At 38.8% G+C, this 23,203-nt stretch overlaps 1 protein-coding gene across 2 annotated transcripts in view; it reads right to left on the bottom strand.

Annotated features, from left to right (window-relative positions):
• SLC9A9 (solute carrier family 9 member A9) overlaps nucleotides 1-23,203 on the bottom strand; it is a 695,514-nt gene that overhangs the window by 69,571 nt on the left and 602,740 nt on the right. The window lies entirely within an intron of this gene.

Raw genomic sequence — 23,203 nt, 5'->3', positions numbered from 1 at the left:
TTTTGGTTTAACTCATTCCCTGCCCTAGTTGCATGTATAAACCTTGGGACATGCATATGTATATTTTTAAATAGCACTTTAAAAATAATGCACACTGGACTCTACCCCAAACCAGAGGATGGTCTTCCGGGGACTTGCTTCCTCTCACAGCAACCACTGGGTAGAAGACAAGAATTAGAATGGCCCAGGGCACAGCAATCACCTTTATGTAAAAAAATACCAAACCAAACCAAACCAAACCAAACAAAAAAACCCACACACAAAAACCAAACCAAAACAAAACTTAAAACAGTCTGAGGATTATATGTACAGGCTTCCAAGTTATTAAAGTTATCACGAATGTGGGTATGGTGCTTGACATTATACCGTAATAACAACTGCTTCTTCCAGTTTTGAAGATTAAGAAACAGAGATTTGAAAAAGTTTAGCAATTCACCCAATCACTCAGTTATTAAGTGAAAGAGACAGGGCTCTGAACCCATTGTTCTGACTCCAAAGACCTTATAAGTTCCACAATGTTACACCACTTTTAACTTACAACAAAACATAATGCTATGGGATTGGAAAATTTTCTCACTTCTCTTCTCAATTCTTGGCTGGAATTGTAACCAGGGAGTGACTGAGAAGGCTAGAAACCTTCAGAGGCCATAATTTAAATCTTCCTGATTCCTCCCACACAAGTCTCTGTGTCATCTGATAGCCCGAGGGACAGAATTTTGGTTTCCTCATGCCACTCTCTGCCACCAGTGGTTTCACTCTTAATCATCATCAGTAATTATTTGCCAGTCGCTTGGAAGTCCATCTTGCTCCATCTCTCCATCTTCTCATCAGTGCCCCCTCCTGGTGTGGAGGTTCGTCACACAGCTTCTTGGACAGGTGCCCTCAGCCTCTTTTACTGTTAGTCTGTCTCAGCTGCCACCTCTTTCTTCTGTAATACTTAATTACAATCCGCACTGCTGCACATGAGCAGAGTGGCTGGAGGGAAGAAATGCCATTTCCTACTCTCTTGCTCACCTACTTGGCTCGAGCCCTGGATGAGGATCTTCTGTTTGAGTCCCAGGTGGCAGTTCTTGCTCAATGCCCAGCATTCTTTTTCCCTCCTACCTCTCTCTTCATGTCCACTCCCTCCTACACTGGCACACTACTCTGTTCCTAACATGAATAGATTACTCTTCAGATCCTTTTTACTGGTGCTCTTAAGGCTTTTCCATCACGTGATATTGCCCCATTGTTGCAAACCACTGTGGTGCCTGGTGAACAAGTTTATTCAAAGTGCTGACTGTTATGGCCTACTCTAAAGTTCTCAACAACCACATCTACTCTGATGATTTTCTTTCCCATTCTAAAGCTGATCTTGGTTGTATTCAGTTCTGATCGTTAGGTTCATGTTAACAAATGTTGCTCAATTCACTGTTTTCTTACAATTATTAACATGACTCTGGGAGTGACAATGGCTTCTAGAAAAGGATGGTGCCGCCTGGATTAGAGGCTGTGCTACCTACAATTATAGTTCCTAAAAAGATGTTAACTGACATGGAAAAGAAAGCAACTGTGTCAAAGACTAGTGCACAAGAGAAATCTCAAAAGCATTAAGGACACAACATGAAAATTTTGCATCATGATTTTGTAAACAAAATAATAAGTCACCTGGAATCATGGTTGATTAAATTCATGTCCAAAGCCCTTGGTCCTATTATATCGTGCTTAGTCTCCTGGGCACTCCTGCACATTGTCAGCCAACAAACTATAATTTCATGCTTGACTGGCCTAATACAGTCTTAGGTTCCAGATTCTGTGCACAACCACGCCAAGCCACAAAAATTAAGTGAAAAGCAAATAGGTAAGTAAGAGTGGGCAGAGGTCATAAGACAATGCCCAGCCCCAGCCTGAAATAGAGCAAGCCTCTGAGTGGAATGCATCAGTGTTTTTACTATCCTTTAACTGAAGGACCTTTCTGATTACCTGATGAGTCAACATTTATTAGGCATATATGAGAACACCTGCTTTGTGCCAGGCACAGTGGTAAGCCTTGAGGCCATCATGGTCAGGAAATAGGTACAGAGGAGTAGCAGGAATTTTTCAATGGGAAACCAGATTAGTCCACATCTCACTCTATAGCTGGTAGAGTCTTTATAGAGACTCAAAAGGGTTTTGGTTCCTGACTTTGGCAGCTTTCCCAGTGCTCTTTGTTTGCACCTTCTTTAAGATTTCTGCTGGAAAGGAGGCATTAGTCCTCTCTCAGATGCAATTTATAATAATTATTTACCTTTACTCTATTCATCTGTCTATTTAAAAATATATTCAGAAAAGGTCTTCTGCTCAGGCCTTTACTCAGTAAAGATTCTTTTTAAAATTTTTTTTATTTTTTTAACTTTTTAAAAAGATTTTATTCATTTATTTGACAGACAGAGATCACAAGTAGGCAGAGAGGCAGGCAGAGAGAGAGAGGAGGAAGGAAGCCTGCTTCCTCCTCTGTCTCTCTCTAAGCTCCTCTATCTCATCTCTAAGCAGATAGCTCTATGAGGGGCTTGATCCCAGGACCCTGGGATCACAACCTGAGTGGACGGCAGAGGCTTTAACCCACTAAGTCACCCAGGCACCCCACCAGTAAAGATTCTTATAACGTCCAAAAACATGTTAGCAGGCACCCTCTCTTTTGTTCTTTCTAAGATGACAGTATGAATGGTCAGTAAGAGGAATGTAAAAAAGAGATGGGAAATGTATTGTAATTTGTCAGTCATCAGCACAAAAGTTTTTATTAATTTCTATGTGTTTTGTGCAGTTAAGTTAATCTGAATGTTATCATTCTTGCTGGTAGCAGAATCATAATTAAAGCTGAAAAGGGTACTTAGTTCTGGAAAATTCTTTAAGAATCTTTAACAAAAATTCTTAAGACTAACCCTCCCATCTTCCTCCTTTAGGTTGAAAAGTTTGTCCAAATGGCTTTTGGTATTTAACACTGAATATAATCTGTTCTTTTCTCTGAGTTTCTCTCAGGGCAACATTAATTTGGTATGATTGGGAGATGATTTTCTTTAATTGGGATTTTTTCCCCACTGATCTTTTGTGCTTCTGTTGTGCAGGCCTTTTGGAGCAGAGGGCTCACAGGTGCCTAGTTCCCATGAACTTCTGGTTACGAGAACGCACGCCTAAGATGGAACCAGTTTGGGAGCCATCCATGCTTAATGTTAAAGACTTTAAAGGGTGGACTAGTGGATCCAGAGTAGGATTTAAAAACAGTCATCAATTCATAGCTGGGTTGAGTTGCAAAGGAGGACAAGAGAGTCTTTTGAGGTTGGTCAATAGCTAAACTCTACAAAGTCAAAGTTAGAATGTGATATTATGTGATTCTGTAATAACCATTACTGGGTATCTGTGAATTAAACACACTTTCCAGGAGGTGACAAGTTGCTTGCCATGGTATGATGAGCAGGAGAAATGGTGCAAAATGATTGGGAAGAGATGTGGAGAGGAATAACAGCTTCAGACACCAAATTGAAAATTATACTTCCTAAGGAATTTTGGAACCCTGGTCAAGTAAATTGAAAATATTTTCTTTTACTAAAACTACTCCAATAAGCAAATGCAGGAAATGGGGCTATATGAATGCTAGAGACTGAAATCTTTCACAATGATAAAATAGATCATAATACTTCAAATTATAGTAAGAGCATACATTCATCATGTTTTCTTTATCATGCTTACTCCCATAGACAGGAATGGATCCAGATTTCACAGAGCCTGAAGGATACCTAATTTAGGGAACTCATCTTCACATAAAGAATATAAACTTCAGGAATATAAAATAAGGACAGGTCCTTTTTACAAAGGGGTTCCTTCAACCAAAGAGCCCTGAGAGTTGAGTGATACTGATTCTTAGTGAATCTGCCTCTGGATGTTTAGAGCTGTGTTATGGGAACCTGTGTCATGGGCAGGGCCCAGCTCTCCTGTCATCTCAAAGGGGGAAGGCAAAGATACATGTGAAAACTGTATTTCTAAGGTTCATACTTAGCACATTTGAGTGCTCTGCTGACCATCTTAAAAGCTGGGACCTTAAAAGGAAGGGGCCTCTCAATGAAACAAACACCAGGATTTCTGCCTCCTTATGACCAGCACGTCCTGATCCAGTACTTACTGGATTTTTTCTCATGAGGACATTTACAAAGCTTATTGCTGATGTATTCCTGTTTATCCATTGAACTATCTTCGGTTTAAAATACTGCCACCCAATACCACTATCTAGGTAGCAACCAGAGCAGTATCTACAAATAAAATAACTTTCAAGGCCAAAACAGTGCTAGGACCAAGATTTGTCAAAATTTACTTGAACAAGTTGTTAAAAATCTGGCAATGCTTGTAGACACCATAACATATGATCATACTGAAGATTAGCTTCATTTTCTATATACCAGGTGATGTAATGAATCACTCAGGTTGAGTATGGTGCATCTAGTGCATGTTCAAGTACATATGCACGCACACACACACGCTTGCACGCACACCCAACCACCTACATGTTTCTTCTTGAAAAGATTATTCCTTCTTTCTTTTTTATCTCTCTTTGGACAAATTGTCAAAACAATGCTCAGATGCTAGACAATATAATCCTCAAATGCTAGTGATATAAAAATGACTGTAATAATACAAGTGGTACAATTACTATCCATGGCACTGGCCCTTCTACTGTTTCTCTAATGTGCAACTATCCTTTTTTCTAGTCTTTATTCCTTTATTCACTGAAATGACCGATATGGGCAGTTTAGATACCCAGAAGAGGAGATTATGGCTTTGACCTTAATAGATGATTTGACTGTGCAGAGTATCCCAGAGACTGAGTACCAAACGAGGTTACGGATTTTCTCTCCCTTTGGTTCTTTTCCTCTTTATTATGAGGGCAACTAATCATGTGATCCTGTGCACATGAGCACATGTGTGACAGGAAATATCAAATTCCTTTTGCCTTTTCCTTTTGTGGTGATAAGAACAGAAGGGTATTCTTTTTAAATTCTTTTTTTTTTTTTTTTTCCCTAGGCAAAGTGTGGGAATAGAGGGCAAGAGTAAGTCAATTCTCAGAATGAGATGTTCTACCAAGATGTAAAGAGGAAAAAGTATTTTCAAAAGCTAGGAGAGAACTGCCACAAGCGGTAGTTGATCAAATCAACGACATGCCTTCACTATGTGGTCTCAGATTCAATAAGAAAATGCAGGAGACCCTATTGTGTCCCTCCCCTCCACCCCCAGAATGAATTTAAAGGATCTGCTGGAATTTGGAGGGCTGTGAAGGTGGTTATGTCTACCACTGATTCTTCAAGTGGTGTCAAAGATGGTTCATGGTTATGTATAAAAGGAAGCACTTTTGTCTGTATCACCTAGGCTATTTGCCCAACACTGCTGCCTTGGAAGCATGGTTCTGTGTCCCATGAGTTCCCATTTAAGGAGTTTATCTGTGATGCGAACTCTGAACAGTGTCCTGAGCCAAACACCTGAGCAATATTATAGTTAAACCTTTATCCAGGTGTAGTGATCAATGATCAGAACAATTTGCAAGTTAGGACTGAAAAATGGCTTACCCATCAAACCCATATAACTCCCAGAATAATTATGATTCTAGCTTTTGGGCTGAAAATTATTTAAATGAAAGACTATTTACAAAGGGAACAGCAGGGAGAAGAATCATGTAAATTAGATTCATTAAATGGACAGATCCACTCACAGTTCATTTTGGGATAATTTATGCCAGTTTTCTCTGATGTCATCTGTTGTTCAGGTTAATAATTAGTCATACTCATTATTAACTGATGGAGGTTGCTTTGTATTTTGGCAGAAGGAGGCATATTATCTGGGAAAGCTCCTGTGAATACTGAGTTTTCAATATAGATACAGGGTTTATTTGCAAAAATGTAACTCTTATTTTCCCTAATGATTCAATATCCGGAACCATTCTGTATCCTTTGGAGGCTTTGCAGAAGAATCTCTCTCTTTACTAGTATATAATCTAGGATGAAATGTTCATCCTAACTCTGTAGTGCTTTCTGTTAGAATAATTTTAAAATATATTAAGAGACATCTCTTTTATAGGCCAAGTTACAGATCTCTTGAGAAATCCAATATGATGATGATGCCCATTTATAAGACTTTATGATAGAAAATTAACTTTAAAACTGTTTTATAGCTCTACCAAATGTAAGAAATATATGTGTCTAAGAAGGTAAGTTACTAATCCATTTAGACCTTTTGAAGCTCTCGATGAGGCTTGCAGTCCTTTATGTGCCTCAGTTCTTTGAATTTAGTGACTCTGACCTTGAGAAAGTAACAAGAATGATGCCCACTATTAAGGTTCCTCTTTTAAAAAACAAAAATATTTCCTGGCATGTAATTGTTTTTAAAAAAAAAAAAACAAAACTTGACTCTGTGCAGTATTTTACACTTAGATCATTTCCCATTTATAATTCTTTCTTGTTTCAGTGTGTTGGAGGAAAAATAGGTGTTATGTAGTTGTTAAAAAAAAATTCAACCAAACAATAACAATCAGAATATTCTAAAGGATTTATCTTGAATGTAAATTCTGAAGGTAGTAAAACCAGTGAAGGACAATTTACATTACAACAGGATGAAAGAGAGTATTCAGTAAAACACTTGAGTTTTTGTTTGCATAACAAAGTAGAGGGGACACTTGGACAGAGATTCGGTTTGGAGGGGGATTCTGGAGTTCGGTTTTGGATATATTGACAGTGATGAGTCTTCAAGGCATACAAACAGAGATAGCACATAAGTTGCATCTATGCTTCTGGGGTTTGGCAGTTATAAATCTGTGACTCGTCTCTGTTTCCATGTTATTTTAATTTAAGAGAATAGATGGGATCACTTAGGGATAGAGAAGAGAAGAGGGCCCTGGATAGAATCTTGATTAACTCGAGTGTTTAAGGTTTTTTTTTTTTTTTTAGTATTTTATTTATTTGACAGAGAGAGATATAGCAAGAGAGGGAACACAAGCAGCGGGAGAGGGAGACAGGCCTCCCTCCACTGAGCAGGAAGCCCCATGCAGGGCTGGAGCCCATGACCCTGGGATCATGACCTGAGCTGAAGGCAAACACTTAACAACTGAGCCACCCAGGCGCCCTGGCTCCAGTGTTTAATGGATAAAGCAATATGAGTCTAAAAATGACTGGCCAGAGAAGTAGAAAAAACTCAATAAGAGTGATGAGGCAAAGAGAGACTATTAAAACAAGAAGGGAAAAATCAACAGTATCACATGCTGCTAAGAAGACATGTAAAAAACAAAAACAAAAACAAAAACAAAAAAACAACACAAACCCAAACAAACCTAAAAAAGATCCATTTAATTTAGGGATATGATGGTTGTGGTTGATCTAACAAGCAGCTTTAGTCAAGTGGTTGAGGTGGAAGCCAAATCCAAGCGGGCTGAGGCATGAGCAGAAGGAAAGTAAATGTAGACAGTGAGTATAGTCAACTTTGCTGAGAAGTTTGACTGTGAAAGGGAAGGTGATAGAGAATGATTGACGTAGGGGTTTGAGGTTACTAGAAGCTTTCATTTATGTTGTTGTTAAATGGTTAAGACTTAAGCATGCTTCAAAGTCATTTCAAAGGATTTAGCTGAGAAGGAATTGGTTGATGCTATAAGAAAAGAGAAAGTAGAGAAGTAGGTTAGTTTTAATGTTTGATAGATTGATGGGAGGAGTTCCTCCTGGATGACTTCTACATTCTCTGTAGATGAGCTCATTTACTGAGTGAGTTGGGCACTTGGAGAGCTGAGGTTTGAGGAGAGCAGATTAGTTCCGAAGAGTAATTAAAGATACAAACTATGATGGATGTGAGGCAAGATAGTTGGGCAGTACGGGTCAATCTGAGGTGGGTGATCAAATATATAAGGGAAATAGTCCTTGCAGTTATGTATCTGTAACAGGGCTCAGCTACTCAGATGTGGTCCCCCCAGAAGCAGAGAGTTGTGTTTATCACTGCTTGGGGTTTTGCCAGATCAGTATACCAAAACGAACAGGCAAAGAAATCTAGATTGTTTGCAAGGGTGTTATTGGAGTGATGGAGCATGGATCTCAATGTGGCGAATATGGAAAAGAGATAGACCTTAGTGAACTGGAGTCCCTATCATATCTAAGGAGATCATCTATTCATATGCCTGCCCCCTTAATACAGCTTGTCTATAGAAGAAGAAAAAGTAATGTCTTATTTAAAGTTATAAATTGGGGTACCTGGGTGGCTCAGTAGATTAAGCGTCTGCCTTCGGCTCAGGTCATGATCCCAGTGTCCTGGGATCGAGTTCTACATCGGGCTCCTTGCTTAGCGGGGAGTCTTCTTCTCCCTCCCTCTCTCCCCCTCCTCCCTGCTCATGCATACACTCTTTCTCTCTCAAATAAATAAAATCTATAAAAAACATGAAGTTATAAATCTTTAAAGTCACTGATTTTAAAGAATTCCTTTTTGATTATCCTAAAGGGCAAAAGAGAACTAGGTCTAATTTTAACTATTCCCTCTCCCCTCAAATTTGTAACAAGGCCCAAGCACAGACAAAACAAATTTCAAAGACAAGCTCAGGTTTGTATATCCTCTTATCTGAATATAGATCTCTCCCTATATTCCAGTTAAAACTCTCACAGCATAATAAATTTGTGGGCAAAATATTCTATTTTTTTCATTTGCTAAGGGTAAAGGAACATCATTGTACACAAAAAACTGTAGTCCAGATCAGGAAAAAAAAATGGAGAGAGAAGATAAAAAAACATAACTTGACTCAAAGGAGAACTTCATTTAATTTTCTCATTGTTTTCAGTAAATGAGTGCTGAGCTAATTGCTGGAGAAAAACTGGTACTTGCTGCTGAAAAAATATACTTAAAAAAATAATCATCCAAAATCTTCATTTCTTTTTCTGCACTAAGTGAATTTTTAAACTATAGTGTTTTTATTAAAACCTAAACTATAAACTAAACTATAAACTTTTTATTAAAACCTAAACCTAAACTATAGTGTTTTTATAAAATGAAAGGGAAAGAAAGAAAACACTCACTATTAGAACACAAGAGAAAAACAGTGAGAAAGAATTTTACTTTCGAACTCCATGAAAGTGTTCAGATGACTGTTGTCAATATCCTTCACTACATAATAGCTGATATCACAGCCAAGGACAAGTCTAACTTTTCTTTTTTTCCAAAAAGGAAAATGACTAGTTACTCCGGAAAAGCAAATGAAAGGAAATGGAATTTTTTCCTCACCAACTAAACCTCAAATAAACAAAAAGCATCTAACAATTCAAGGACCTGAACTTGGATCTGGTAGAAGATGTATGCTAACGCAATTGCTAGAACTCCAAAATGTGATAATTTGTGAGCCTATGAGATGAGGGATAAGATTCTGGTCATCAAGGATCATCCAAAGTATGTTCTGTCATTGACTTTTGTCATGTCCTAGCTTAGGAAATTCCACAAGCATGGCAACCAAGGATGTAGGGTTTTAATGGAAGAGGGACTTTTAGTATGTTTTAATCAGATGGTAGTGTGTGAAAGGAACGGGAATCATTTTATTTGTCCGTGTTAACAAATGGAGTGCTGCGAAATAGAAAAGGGGAAATCAAGAAGATGGCTCAGATAAGTAAAGGACTAAAAATGAAATTCCTCCAAAGAGAATTTGTTAAAAGAAATTATAGGCTTTTTTAGCTAAATCAAAATCAAACGGAAACTACTCCCAGTTGTGGTCCAGAGCTGTAAAACACAAGACAGGGAAAGGGCCCCTGGATGGGGATGTCCCATGCCTTAGCTTTGCTGAACCTCAGTTCCCCTATCTGAAAATAGAGAAAAATTTCTCCTGGTCTGTGCTAAAGCAAAAAGGCCACCAAAGTTGTCAACTGCCCACCCTTATCCACAGCCAACCTATTTAGCTTAGGAGAGCTAAGTTAAACATTTCCTGCAAACACTCGAGATGTATTTTATAGATAACCTGTGAGAGAGCAGATATTTTTACTCTGTCATGAAAGAAATAATCTAAAACCAAGATGAAGAAGAAGATCCAGTTAGAAAAAATATTTGTAAGGGGACAATTTAGGGAGCCTCCTAAAAAAAGATACGTGTATGGCTTGTCAGGAACAATGCAAGATGGCTTTCTTTGGGTTTATCAGAAATGAGGTAAAATCAGGCTATTCTGGAAGCTGGATGAGAAGGTAAGTAGCTATTGGTGGTGGCATATTGGATTTTATTCCATTTATTTCTTTCATTTTCATGTATGCTTCCTGTGATAGAATCATAGGAAGTTAAAAGGTCAGTTATTTACTTCCTGGGAGTCTAGGAAAGTACCTTTATTAACTATATGCCATTAGAGTGGGCTATTACATTCTTTCAAGTTTGTAAGAATAAAAACATGACAAGTGTGCCCTATTCCTGGAAAATAGATCCCAAGTGTGCAACAGCCAGCTAGCAACTCTTTCCTTTCTTCACACAAAACTGTGAAAGAGTATATACCCCTTTTCATACAAGTGGCTTTTGTTTGGTCAAATTCTCAATGAAGTATTTGTTTTAAGCACTTCCATTGTGCAATATGGCTTTGGTTGGAAGCATAAATAGACAGAAAATACTGAAATGTGAGCTCTAGCTTCCAAAACCTGTTAAAATACATAGAGGATACTGTGTGGGAGTCATGAGTTGTCAAGGCCTCAGGGGTTCCTGAACTCGTGTGCAGACTGTTGTGTGTTAGGGGACTTTCTCTCATCCTTAAAGCATAGGAAGTACATTCCATGTACTGTACAGATGGGGTAGCTGAGTTTAGAGTGGTTCACTCAAAAATACCAGCAAAGCTGGGGTCCAAAACCACAACTTCAGTTCGTAATCTAGCTGTTCTGTGACCCCTGGGCCAGTCTATATGCTCACTGAATATGATTTCTGGTTTTTCTGGAGAACACCTGACTTTTCTCACAAGGAACCCTCTATTCACTGAAAGTAATGCTTGAGTATGATGCTTGCACTCATATTTTATTATCGAAAATAGGGAGTTTCATGGCCAGATAGGATCTCCAGCAATTCTCTTGATCACGGGGCAGGAGGAAGCCAGATGTCCCAGGTCTCCGCTGACTGCAGCTGTGGGGACTCTGTATTCCCCCACTCCAGATACTTTCTCCTGGCTACTGGGAGGCCAGAGTGATACACTTGGTACACATGGAGTACACCTACCTCTGTGTGTTTACTCCCAGTGAGGGACACATGGCATTTTCAGACCACTGTTGGCCTAGAACAAAGTTATTTTGCTTGAAAAGACTACAGGTGAGCTGAAAGGTTTTATACTGGAGAGAGGCGAGGCAGTAACAGCCTTTTTGCTCTTGCAGAGCAGGTGATTCCAGGTCAGTCCTGGAAGCTCCTCTCCTTGGGTAGAACCTGGGTAAGCGTCAACCCATGGAACAAGGGAAAAGCCATAGTGTGTACTAGCAAGGAGGGTGGAGCACAGCAATTCAACCCCTTATATAATAATAACAGTTAGCAGCCCTTTATTGAGGGCCTATTTTTTTCCTAAGTTCTACGTTAGGTATAATTACTAAGGTTTTTTTTTTTAAAAAAAAAATTAAAGATTATTTATTTATTTCAGAGAGAAAGAATAAGAGAGAGAGCATGAGGTGCAGGAGGATTAGAGGGAGAAGCAGACTCTGCAGAGCAGGGAGCTCCATGCAGGACTCCAGGATCATGACCTGAGCTGAAGGCAGTCGTTGAACCAACAGAGCCACCCAGGTGCCCCTACTAAGTTTAATATAATAACTCATACAACAATCCTGAAAGATGGGTATTATCATGATCATCATCCCCATTTTAAAGATTAGGAAATCAAAGTTCACAGAGTTCAAGCAACTTCCTCAGCATCACACAGCTAGTAACTGGCAAAGATTTAAATCTGGTTATTTGACTCCATGCTGCTCCAGACCAATGAGTTTGAACTTGACTTGGTTGGATATAGTATCAGTGATGTATTCAGAAAATAAGTTTACCAGAGGGTCATTTAAGTGACGTCTATAAACAAAACAGGTTGATGTGATTGAATTTTTATAAAATACTATGTAAGTGTTCTGTCTCTTTTTCAGTAGGATATTAATTGCACAGCATTTCTCTATGAGAGAAGAAAAAATAAGTTCACTCAGAGGTCTAGACAACTCCATTTATGAGAAGAATGGGTGAGTGGCTTGTTTATTCCAAAGAATGGGCTCAGCAAGAAGACAGAGCAGGCTCATACAAACAAGTTTCTACCTGGGGCAAACCAACAACTTGTCTTCTCCCCCAAAGCAGTCTTCCTGCCTCCATTGTTTCTGTGACTAACAGACATAAATCCACAGTCAGGAGGGCTGGAACCACCCAGCCACTCAGGACCCCCCACTTCCCTGTAACTGCACCTCCCTGGCCCTTCCTCTCAGCAGCCCTGATACCCCTAGTACCACAGATTGGAATCTGTGAATTTGAGGCCAGAGTTTTCTAGCATCAACCCCTTTCCTTCCTATTCCTATTTCAAGAACCGTCATTTAGGCCCTTGTCTAATCAATGCTGTTAGATCAATCTTTCTTAAACAAGACTGTGTGTCACTCCCATGTCTACAAATCATCAGACTCCTCATTATCTACAGAATCAAATCCAGACACCTTCACCTGATACCAAAATCTTTACAGAGTTCCATAAACACAGCTTTTTAAGTCCTTCTTCTCTAATACCCAAACTTAAAAGTGCCAAATTGCCATCCTCATTTTATCCCAAGCATACATAATACTTCCCCCATTCTTACCTTTGCTTTGTCTATAAAACTTAAGAAGCATTACCCAAATAAGCATTGTTCGGTACTTCATAATTTTCAAAGTGGGTTCATTTAACCTTTTCCATTTAAAAATTATGGTTATAGAGTGGGGAAGATAGAATTATACTCATCTCACAGATTAGAAACTATTGGCTCTGAGCAGGTCTCAAGCCTGAGGTTCCATGGATGAGGGGCTGAGGCAGGTCTAGAAGCCAGATCTTCAAATTTGTTCCGTGCTATAGCTCTTGAGTTGCATTTCTGTCTCCTACATCTGGCCTTTCCTCTGCCTCCCTCTAACTGCTACTTGTCAAATTCTATGTTTTCCTCAAAGTCCAGCTCAGATCTGCTAACTCCAAGAACTCTTCGGAAATAACACAGGAGAGTTGATGGCTCTCTCTCCTCTGAGCTCTTCACAGCTCCTTCAATCTGGCCTGGCACTTAAAGCAATTAGGTGAAAAGGCCTGGGAGTTCCTGGATAAGGGTTCCAGGACAGCACAGGTCAAGTATCCCATCTTTTTCATCAGGACTCCAGTTAAGAAACACGTTATAGAGCACAAATTAGTGCGCATGCGCACGCCCACACGCCACCCACTCTGTGCCCCCCCCCCCAAAGTTTAATGAAATACTATTTTTTCTAATTTTGCAATGCAAGCTCATATTTTCTCTATTCTACTTTTATCTGTTGAAAAGTGCTGGCTAGGACCCACTAAATTGATTTTGAGAACAATTAGTGAGTTCTGATCAGCAGTTTGGAAAACTCAGTTTTAAATCTAATTTGTCTCTTCTAAATGGCCTAGACAACATTTTCAAAGATTTGCAGAAGATTGAGAGAGCTATGTTCATCAGGGATTTAATCTGTAATTCCTAACAGGAACAAAAACAGCTCTCACAATGACTACGGCAGGAAGGAAGGGCCTCCGCTGAAGAGCACCAGCTTCTACTTGCTGGAAGGTCAACCATAGGGATTATTATTTTTTTTTCCCCAGCTTTACTGAGGAGTAATTGACAAATAAGAATTGTATAAATTTAAGGTGTACAATGTGATGTTATGATGTACAAATACATTGTGAAATGATTACCACAATTAAGCTAATTAAAAATTCATCACCTCACAGTTACCATTTGTATGTGTGTGTGTGTGTGTGTGTGTGTGTGTGGTGAGAATACATAAGGTCTACTATCTTTGCACATTTTAAGTATATAATGCAGTATTCTTTTTTTTTTTTAAGATTTTATTTATTTATTTGACAGAAAGACACACAGCGAGAGAGGGAACACAGCAGGGGGAGTGGGAGAGGGAGAACCAGGCTTCCCGCCAACAGGGAGCCCAATGTGGGGCTCGATCCCAGGACTCCTGGATCATGACCTGAGCTGAAGGCAGATGTTTAATGACTGAGCCACCCAGGCGCCCCTATAATGTAGTATTCTTAACTGCAGTCTCCATGCTGTAGATCTCTAGAATTTACTCATCCTGCATAACTGAAACCTTATACCCTTTGACCAACATCTTCCCATTTTCCCCAAACCCCAGCCCTGGTAACCCCCCATACTTCCTACCTTTATGAGCTTGAATTTTTTAGATTCCACATATAAGGGGGGTTGTGCAAGATTAGATATTATTTTTTTAATTGAAGTATAGTTGATATACAATTTTGTATAAATTTTGTATAAATTTCAGGTATATAGCATAGTGATTCAACAATTCTATATAATACTCACTGCTCATCACAATAAATGTAGTCATCATATAATATTATTACCAATTACTGACTATATTCCTTGTGTGGTACTTTTCATCTCTGTGGTTTATTTCTTTTATAACTGGAAGTTTGTACTTTTTAATACTTTTTACCTATTTTATTTATCTCATCATCCACCTCCCCTCTGACAACCACCAGTTTGTTCTCTGTATTTAAAAGTTTTTTTTGTTTTTGTTTTTTAGATTCCACATGTAAGTGAAATCATGCAGTATTTGTCTTTCTCTGTCTGAGAAATACCCTCTATGTCCATCTGTGTTGTCACAAATGGCAACAAACCCCCCAAACAAACCAAAAAAACCTCATCTTTTTTTATGCATGAGTAATATTCTATTATGTACATATACCACACCTTCTTTATCTATTCATTTATGGATGGACACTTGGGTTGCTTCCATACCTTGGCTGCTGTAAATTATGCTGCAATAAACATTGGGGTGCATGTATCCTTTTGAATTAGTGTTTTTATTCTCTTTGGATAAATAGCCAGTAGTGAAATTACTGGGTCATATGGTATTTCTATTTTTAAATTTTTTGAGGAGCCTCTGTATTGTTTTCCACTGTGGTTGTTCTAACATATATTCCTACCAACATTGCCTGAGGACCCCTCTCCTTCATATCTTGGCCAATACTTGTAATTTATCATCTTTTTGATTCTAGACATTCTGACAGGTATGAGGTGGTATCTCATTGTGGTTTTGATTTGCATTTCCCTGATGATTAGCAATGGTGCACATTTTTTCATGCGTCTGTCGGCCATCTGTGTATCTTCTTTAGAAAAAATGTCTATTCACATCTTCTGCTCATTTTTTAATTAGATTTTTTGGGTGTTGAGTTCTGTAAGTTCTTTGTATATTTTGAATATTAACCCCTTATTGGATATGTCATTTGCAAATATTTTCTTCCATTCAGTAGGTTGTCTTTTAGTTTTGCTGATAATTTTCTTTACTGTGCAAAAGCTTTTCATTTTGAGGTAGTCCCAATAGTTTATTTTACTGTTATTCCTTTGCCTGAGGTGATATACCCATAAATATGTTGCTAAGGCACATATCCAAGAGATTACTGCCTATGTTTTCTTTTAGGAGTTTTATGGTTTCAGGTTTCACATTTAGGGCTTTAACTCATTTTAAGTTTATTTTTGTGTCTGGTGTAAACAAGTGGTCTAGTTTTATTTTTTTACATGTAGCTGTCCTGTTTTCCCAACACCAGTTACTGAAGAATTGGAATTTTCCCCACTGCATATTCTTACCTCCTTTGTTATAGATTCATTGACCATATAGGCATGGGTTTATTTCTGGGACCTATGTGTCTATTTTTGTGCCAGTACCATGCATTTGATTCCTATAGCTTTGTAGAATATCTTGAAATCTTGGATTATGATACCTCTGGCTTTGTTCATTTTTTTTCAAAATTGTTTTGGCTATTTAAGGTCTTTTGTGGTTCCATACACATTTTAGGATTATTTGTTCTAGTTCTATGAAAAGTGCTACTGGCATTTTGATAGGGATTGCATTGAATCTGTAGATTGCTTTGGGTAATATGGACATTTTAACAATATTAATTCTCCTGATCCATGAGCATGGTGTATCTTTCCATTTGTTTGTGTCTTCTTCAATTTCTATCATCATTGTCTTAAAGTTTTCAGAGTATATGTATTTCACCTCCTTGATTAAATTTATTTCTAAATATTTTATTCTTTTTGGTGCAATTTTAAATAGAACTGTTTTCTTAATTTCTCTGTTACTTCATTATTAGTGTGTATAAACACAACAGATTTCTGTACTTTAATTTTGTAACCTACAGCTTGACTGAATTCTTCATTAGTTCTAATAATTTTTCAGAAGAGTCTTTAGAATTTTCTCTATATAGTATCATGTCATCTGCAAATAGTGACAGTTTTTCTTCTGACCAATTTGGATGCCTTTTATTTCTGTTCTTGTCTGGTTGCTGCAGCTAGGACTTCTAGTTCTATGTTGAATAAAGGTAGTAAGAGTGGCCATCCTTGCTTCATTCCTGATGTTTGAGGAAATGCCTTCAGTTTTTCACCATTGAGTATGATGTTAGCTGTGGGGTTCATATGTGGAGTTTATTGAGGCATATTTCTCATGGAGAAACTCATGGAGTTTTATGAGGCATGTTTCTTCTAAACCCACTCTGTTGAGAGTTTTTACTTTGAATAGATAGATGTTGCATTCAAATTCTTTTTCTGCATCTATTGAGAAGGTCATATGGTTTTTATCCTTCCTCTTGTTAATGTGATGTATCACATTGGTTGATTTGCAAATACTGAACCACCCTTACATCCCTAGAATAAATCCCACTTAATCGTGGCAAATAATTCTTTCAATGTATTGTGGGGTTTGATTTGCTACTATTTGGTGAAGATTTTTGCACCTATGCTTATCAGGAATATTGGCCTGTAGCTCTTTTTTTTTTTTTTTTATGGTGATTTTATCTGGTTTTGATATCAGAGTAATACTGATCTCATAGAATGGACTTGGAAACTTTCCTTCCTCTCCTATTTCTTGAAGTGGTTTGAGAAGAATGGATATTGATTCTTCTTTAAATGTTTGGCAGAATTCACCTATGAAGCTATTGGTCTTAAGACTTTTGTTTGTTGGGAGTTTTTTGATTACTGATTAACTTTTGTTACTAGTAATCATTCTGTTCAAATTTTTCTATTTCTTACTGTTTGAGTTTGAAGATTTTAAGTTTCTAGGAATTTAAGGGATATGGATTCTTCATGGGCTAATTGATGGAGGTATGGGGTATATCCATTTCACAGTGGGTCTTCTTCAAAGGAATGGGATTTGTAGGTGCCAGATATCTAGGGAGGAAGATTTCTCAATAAGGTATATCTGTAGACTGAGAGGTGACTTACATGCTCATCATAATCTTAAATGTCACATAAAATCAGCTAGAATTTAAAAATAATAAAAATGTAATAAAATTCTTTGTTTATATCTGCATAGTGAGTCTGAGGGCCTTCAGGCTTATAAACCTGTCACTGAATTTGGTATCATTTCAACTTTATGAAGCACTTGATGTTTGCAAAGTGCTTGTACAATTACCAATTATCATAATGTTCATTTTCTGAACATTTTAGTTCAGAGAAGGCCTGAGGACTTCAAACTAAGAATAAAACAAAACAAAGCAAAACCAAAAAACAGGAAAAAATCAGTCAAGCTAAAGTCCAGAATTCTGAGCTTGTGCTGCTGGAGCTCTTCGGATGTGGGGTACCTGCCTCTGAGTGTGGTCCTCTCTTCCTTCAGTGCCACGAGCCTTCAGTGCATGTAGCCAGCCTGGGGCAGTCATTTCTCCTGACTGACACTGGCACACTGCTTTTGGCAGCTCCAAGCACAATCTGTGTCTACATGAAGCAGGGGACAGAAAAGCAAAGGTTTTGGCACTTGCAATCCAAGCACTAGGCACTATTGCGGGATGTGGGAAGAGGTGTTTTAGGTTGCTGGGAAGGAGTAGCGAGGAAAGGGAGAAGCAGTGATGGTCTTTCCTGTTACAGCTATTCACCACGTAATAAAAGATTAGAGTTAGAGTTGTTTAGGAGTCTGTATATACAAGCTGGAAATCAGCTCTGGCCATGTTTATAGGGATTAGGTCAGTGAAACCTAACACACTGGTGGATTTCAAGAAATTTCCCGGAAATGGTTTCAAGGCATGTGAAAAGCAGTAGTTTGAGGATGTGTCTGTTTCCTTTGGAACAAGGTTAGCTCTCCTGTGCTTCTTCCCCTACATTTAAAAGCCGATAGCATCAGCTACCGCTGGCAAGTGGCTATCCCAAAAAGCTGAGTGTGGCCTGAGGACTAGTGGCATTCTAGGGCAACAGTTTAGGAATTAAAAGCAGCCTTTTCTTCGAAGGTGAATTTGAATTCAGCATTTCTGTCAGATTAGTTAAAACCTCTGTCAGAAATTCTTCCATTTCTGACCATGGATTGGTAACTGAAATATAAGAAGCTGAGCAGAAAGACTGAGTGGGCTGTTTAAATTAGGAAACATTTGGGGATGCCTGGGTGGCTCAGTAGATTAAGCGTCTGCCTTCGGTTCAGGTCATGATGATCCCAGGGTCCTGGGATCCAGTCCTGTATTATGCTCCTTGCCCAGCGGGGAGCCTACTTCTCCCTCTGCCTGCTGCTTTCCCTGCTTGTGCTCTCTCTCTCTCTCTAACAAATAAATAAAATCTTAAAAAAAAGAAAGTAGGAAACATTTAGAGACAAGCAAAAAAACAGACTCTTACATACAGAGAACAAACTGGTGGTTGCGAGAGGGGAGGTGGATAGGGGGATGGGTGACATAGATAAAGGGGATCAAGCACTGAGTAGTGTACAGAACTATTGCTTCATTATATTATACATCTGAAACTAATTTAACATAGCATATTAATTATACTTCAATAAAAAATTAAAAGTAATAAATAATAAAAAATAAAAAAATATTTATTTACTTATAAGTAAATGGAAAATGGTGAATGGTACATTTTATGTATTGTATATTTTACCACAGCCAAAAGAAATTGCCGAGGGGCCCTGGTGGCTCAGTGAGTTAAGCTTCTACCTTCGGCTCAGGTCATAATCTCAAGGTCCTGAGACTGAGCCTCGGGGGCTCCCTGCTCCGTGGGAAGTCTGCTTCTCCCTCTGCCTCTCCTACCCTGCTGGTGCTCTTTCTCTCATTCACTCTCTCTCTCGCTCAGTCTCTCTCTCAAAAAAATAAATACAACCTTTTTTGAAAAATGACTGCAAGAATTTGATAGGAAATGCAAAATACTTCCTGCAACCTCTTCAAGGTGCAGTGTTCCTGGGTCTTATTACCCCTGCAGTGTGGAGTTAATTCTTATAATCCAGGGGCAAAGTACTGGGGTGACCAACTGTCCCACTATGCCTGGGACTGAGGAGTTTCTCAGGGGATTCACAGGAGGTGGGATTTCGGTACCAAAACAGGAAAACAGGAAAAAGCCGGTCACCATAACAGTACCCGGCACAGGCACATCTTGAAGAAAGACAAGGTGGCCTGATTGCTGACCACGGACAGAAGGTGAGATAGTGAGGGGAGAAGCAGCCTTCATGTGGGAGAACACGCTCGAGCATAAATTCCTATGCCTATTGCAGGGGAAGTGTATATATTTTTTTTTTCTTGCAGTTTCATTTAAAATCCGGATTGCCTTGGCTTCTTTAATTTACCTTTTTGATGACCAGTGAACAATTTGAATAAGGAAATTGTGCAGACCTGGCCTAAAATGGGCTGGAGGTGCTGACAAAGGATACACTGAGGGACATAATGCAGAAAGCAGAGACTGCCTGTTTCCTGAGTGTCCAAGTTAACCCCCTTGGGTCTTCTGGAGCATAAACAAACAACTGGAATGGTGCTTTTGATGAGCCACTTGGCTGCTCAAGGGCAGAATCCCTTGACCAGCTTTTTTGCCGGCTGCCAGCTACTCAGCATTGTACTCCAAGTATGAAAATCAAAGTTCGTGTTCCAAAATGACTTTTTTTGGGGGCCTATCCTGCTTTTTTCTCATATTTAAGTCCTGTTTGATTGTTTGTTTTTTGCCTTTGTTAGAGGAAATCAGTCTATTATTTTCCCCTAAGTACAACTAAGTAACCTGTTAATAATTAAAAAAAATAAACTAGAACACATTTTGGTAGGCCCTAACAATTACACCTCTGGATCACTTTCGTTAGTGAGATTTAAGAACCAATCTCATACTGAAATGATATATTCGCATTTTACTGCATTTATATTTTAAAACACATAATGAGTGTTCCAAAGTAACTTTCCAAGAAGAATGTAAACATTGCTGTCCTCATTTTTATCTACATGGGAAACTGGTGGGTGTCTTCGGAAGCAACTAACCAGAAATCATTTTAAGGTTTTCGCTCTCCCCATCACGCCACTTTCCACAGGGCCAGGAGTCTTCTTCCTTGTAACAGATTGGACTGTGGGACTCCATGCTGAAGGCGCTGCATCGGTTTCCTGCAGTCGGTAAGATACTATCCATTTTCTTGGCCGTGACACATGTGGTTCTGCCCAATCTGTCCACACGATGACATGCTTCCGTTTCATGTCCCGCTGACAACCCTCCCCATTTTCCAAAGGCCTCACGCCCTGTTTGTGTCTTTGCCTGAGCTGTTTCCATTGCCAGGAAGTCCCTCGTGTCTTCAGGCCCACTCCTTACAGAATCTTACTTCTTTCCCCACCCAGTTCCAGAGTTACTTCTGTGGGACTTCCCTGATTATCCACAGCTGGCTAGCGGGCTACACCGGCCTCTGGCTTCTAGAACACTTCGCTCATGATGTGCCCGTAGTTCTTAGTGCCTTTCTGGCTGCCGTCTCCACCTTGCTGGCATCTTGAGGGCAACCAGAATTTCTTACTTATCTTACCGTTTCTTATTTTGGGATTTCAAAAGAAGCTTGAAGTCATAGTTACCTTTTTTTCTTAGGGAAGAAGGATTAAAACTAAATTCGGTTAAAACAAGTGAGAATATTTACACAAATTACTTATTTTTTTTTTCCCCGAGGGGAATAAGTATTAAAACTAAATCCAATTCTGGAAGCATTAAATGTGCAGGGACCAGATAAATGACGGTCACACAGATGAACCAGATTTGTGACAGAAAGGAATCTTTAAAAGCCCTTCAACCTATGATACATTGCTCTACCTTTCACTACCTGAGTTACCGAACAAAAATATGACACTCATACCAATGAGAGAGAATTCTGATAATACTAGAGGTGGGAAATAAGAATGTCATCCTTGGCTTCAAAGGCTGACGGCACTGTTCTCTGGAGACTGCCTCCTCTCTCGTCTTTCTTCCGATTCTGTGTCTTGCAGGCAGGCTCACTCAGGCTTCTTTCAGCTATTCGTGCCACACTTGTCTTGGGATCTCCATGGGATTCCCTCTGCTCAGAAAGCTCTTCCTCCCATCCCGTTGTTTACTTTCATGTTAGGAACTCCCAGTCCCTCCATGGACTCTTTGCCACATGACTAGAAGAACAGTACTTACGTCACCAACAATCTCTTCCTCGCTGAACCACTAGCATACTTTGATTTATTAGTCGGTTTGACACACTTTGAGGATCTGTCATCACCGTCTACCTGGGGATGTGAATTTTTAATTAGGCAGGAGCATGTCTGCCCACAGGCTTTGTGTCTGCCACAGCTTCTCATGCAGACAAGGGCCGAATGGTATGGTCCCAGGATAGACTGGTCTCCGTCTTCTTGTCAGGTGATAACATGTGGGGCTGTGGCAATGGCTCATGCTAATAATATGTCTCTGGTAGCTCATGAATTTGTTGGCAGCCTGTAAACGCCTTGGCTCCCACATTGGAGAAGGAGTGACCAAGTAACCGTGGAAGAAAATTTAAGCAAAACACTCTTTCTCATAGGAAGAAATATTAAAACTAAATTCAAAAGTAGCAATGTTAAGGTAATACATATATTTTTGTCAGTCTTCACATTTTTTCCTTCTTCTTCTTTTTTTTTTTCAAATAAAATGATTCAATGCTGACCTAGAAATCTTCGAATATAACATCTTACTGCTAATGACAAAACACCACAGCTTCACCTGAAAGGTGCAATTGAAAGATTTCCTTTATCACGAGAAGGTACAAGAGGAATAATTATCATCAAAGGCTTGTATTGCTTTCATTGTGGAACAGAAAAATTGCCTGCACTTCTCTATCAAGTCAAAATTGCTATCTGTGGTGTAATTTCCAGAAAAATAACTATGGGATGATGGACTATAACTTAGAAAAATCATAAATGAAACAATCACATGTGCAGAGCAGAGGACACAAAGGAACTGCCTAGCATCTAGCTATATCCATTGACTCAAGATCAAATAAGAAGAATTATGTATGATTTATAGCCTACGTGGAAATTTTCGTTTATGTGGAGACTGAAGATGTTCTTATCATATTAAAATATGGATGTTGCAACTGAAAATTATTACAAGCATACAAAGTAATAGACATTTTGGTCACTCAGAGATAATAAATGACAATGAATACTAAACAGATTACATGATGTCGCCATTTAACAGATGTAGACATCAATGGGCAATAATGATAATATAATGAAGCTAATAACATTTTTGAGCTCTTTTCTAAGTACTTTGTGTTAATTCATTTAATTCCCAAAACAGAGCCATGAGGTGGGGACTTCTGTTATTTCCATTTTGCAGTTTAGAGACTGAGGCACAGAGACGGTGAATAACTTTCCCCATTTATACAACTAGGAAGTGGATAGGCTACAATAGCAAATCAGTACATCCTGACTTGTGAGACAGACTTTCCTCAATTTTCTAAAAACCAATAGTGGAATGTCTAAGTGTATTTTTCTTTATACCGTACTCATGTTCCTGAAAAGACGTCTGTAAGTGGGAAATTTAAAAACAGACCCAGGGTAGAATGCAAGTTTTGTGAGAACTTGTCAGTGGCTATATCCTTCATGCCAGAACACTAGCTGGCTCATGGTATGCCCTTGATAAACATACATGTAATGACTAAGTGAGGAGAATCTAACATAGTACTTTGCAATGAGAAAGTGCTCAACAGATTTTTTTTAAAAATTGGATTTAAAGGAATGCATTTTATGAATCCATTTTGGAAGAGGAGTCACCTTCTGATTTCTTATTTGAATAAATCCAGAT

Source organism: Mustela lutreola, chromosome 2, assembly GCF_030435805.1.
Source record: "Mustela lutreola isolate mMusLut2 chromosome 2, mMusLut2.pri, whole genome shotgun sequence".
NCBI lineage: Eukaryota > Metazoa > Chordata > Mammalia > Carnivora > Mustelidae > Mustela > Mustela lutreola.
Note: the sequence above shows the minus strand (reverse complement) of the source record. Positions and strands in the feature narration are given on the sequence as shown.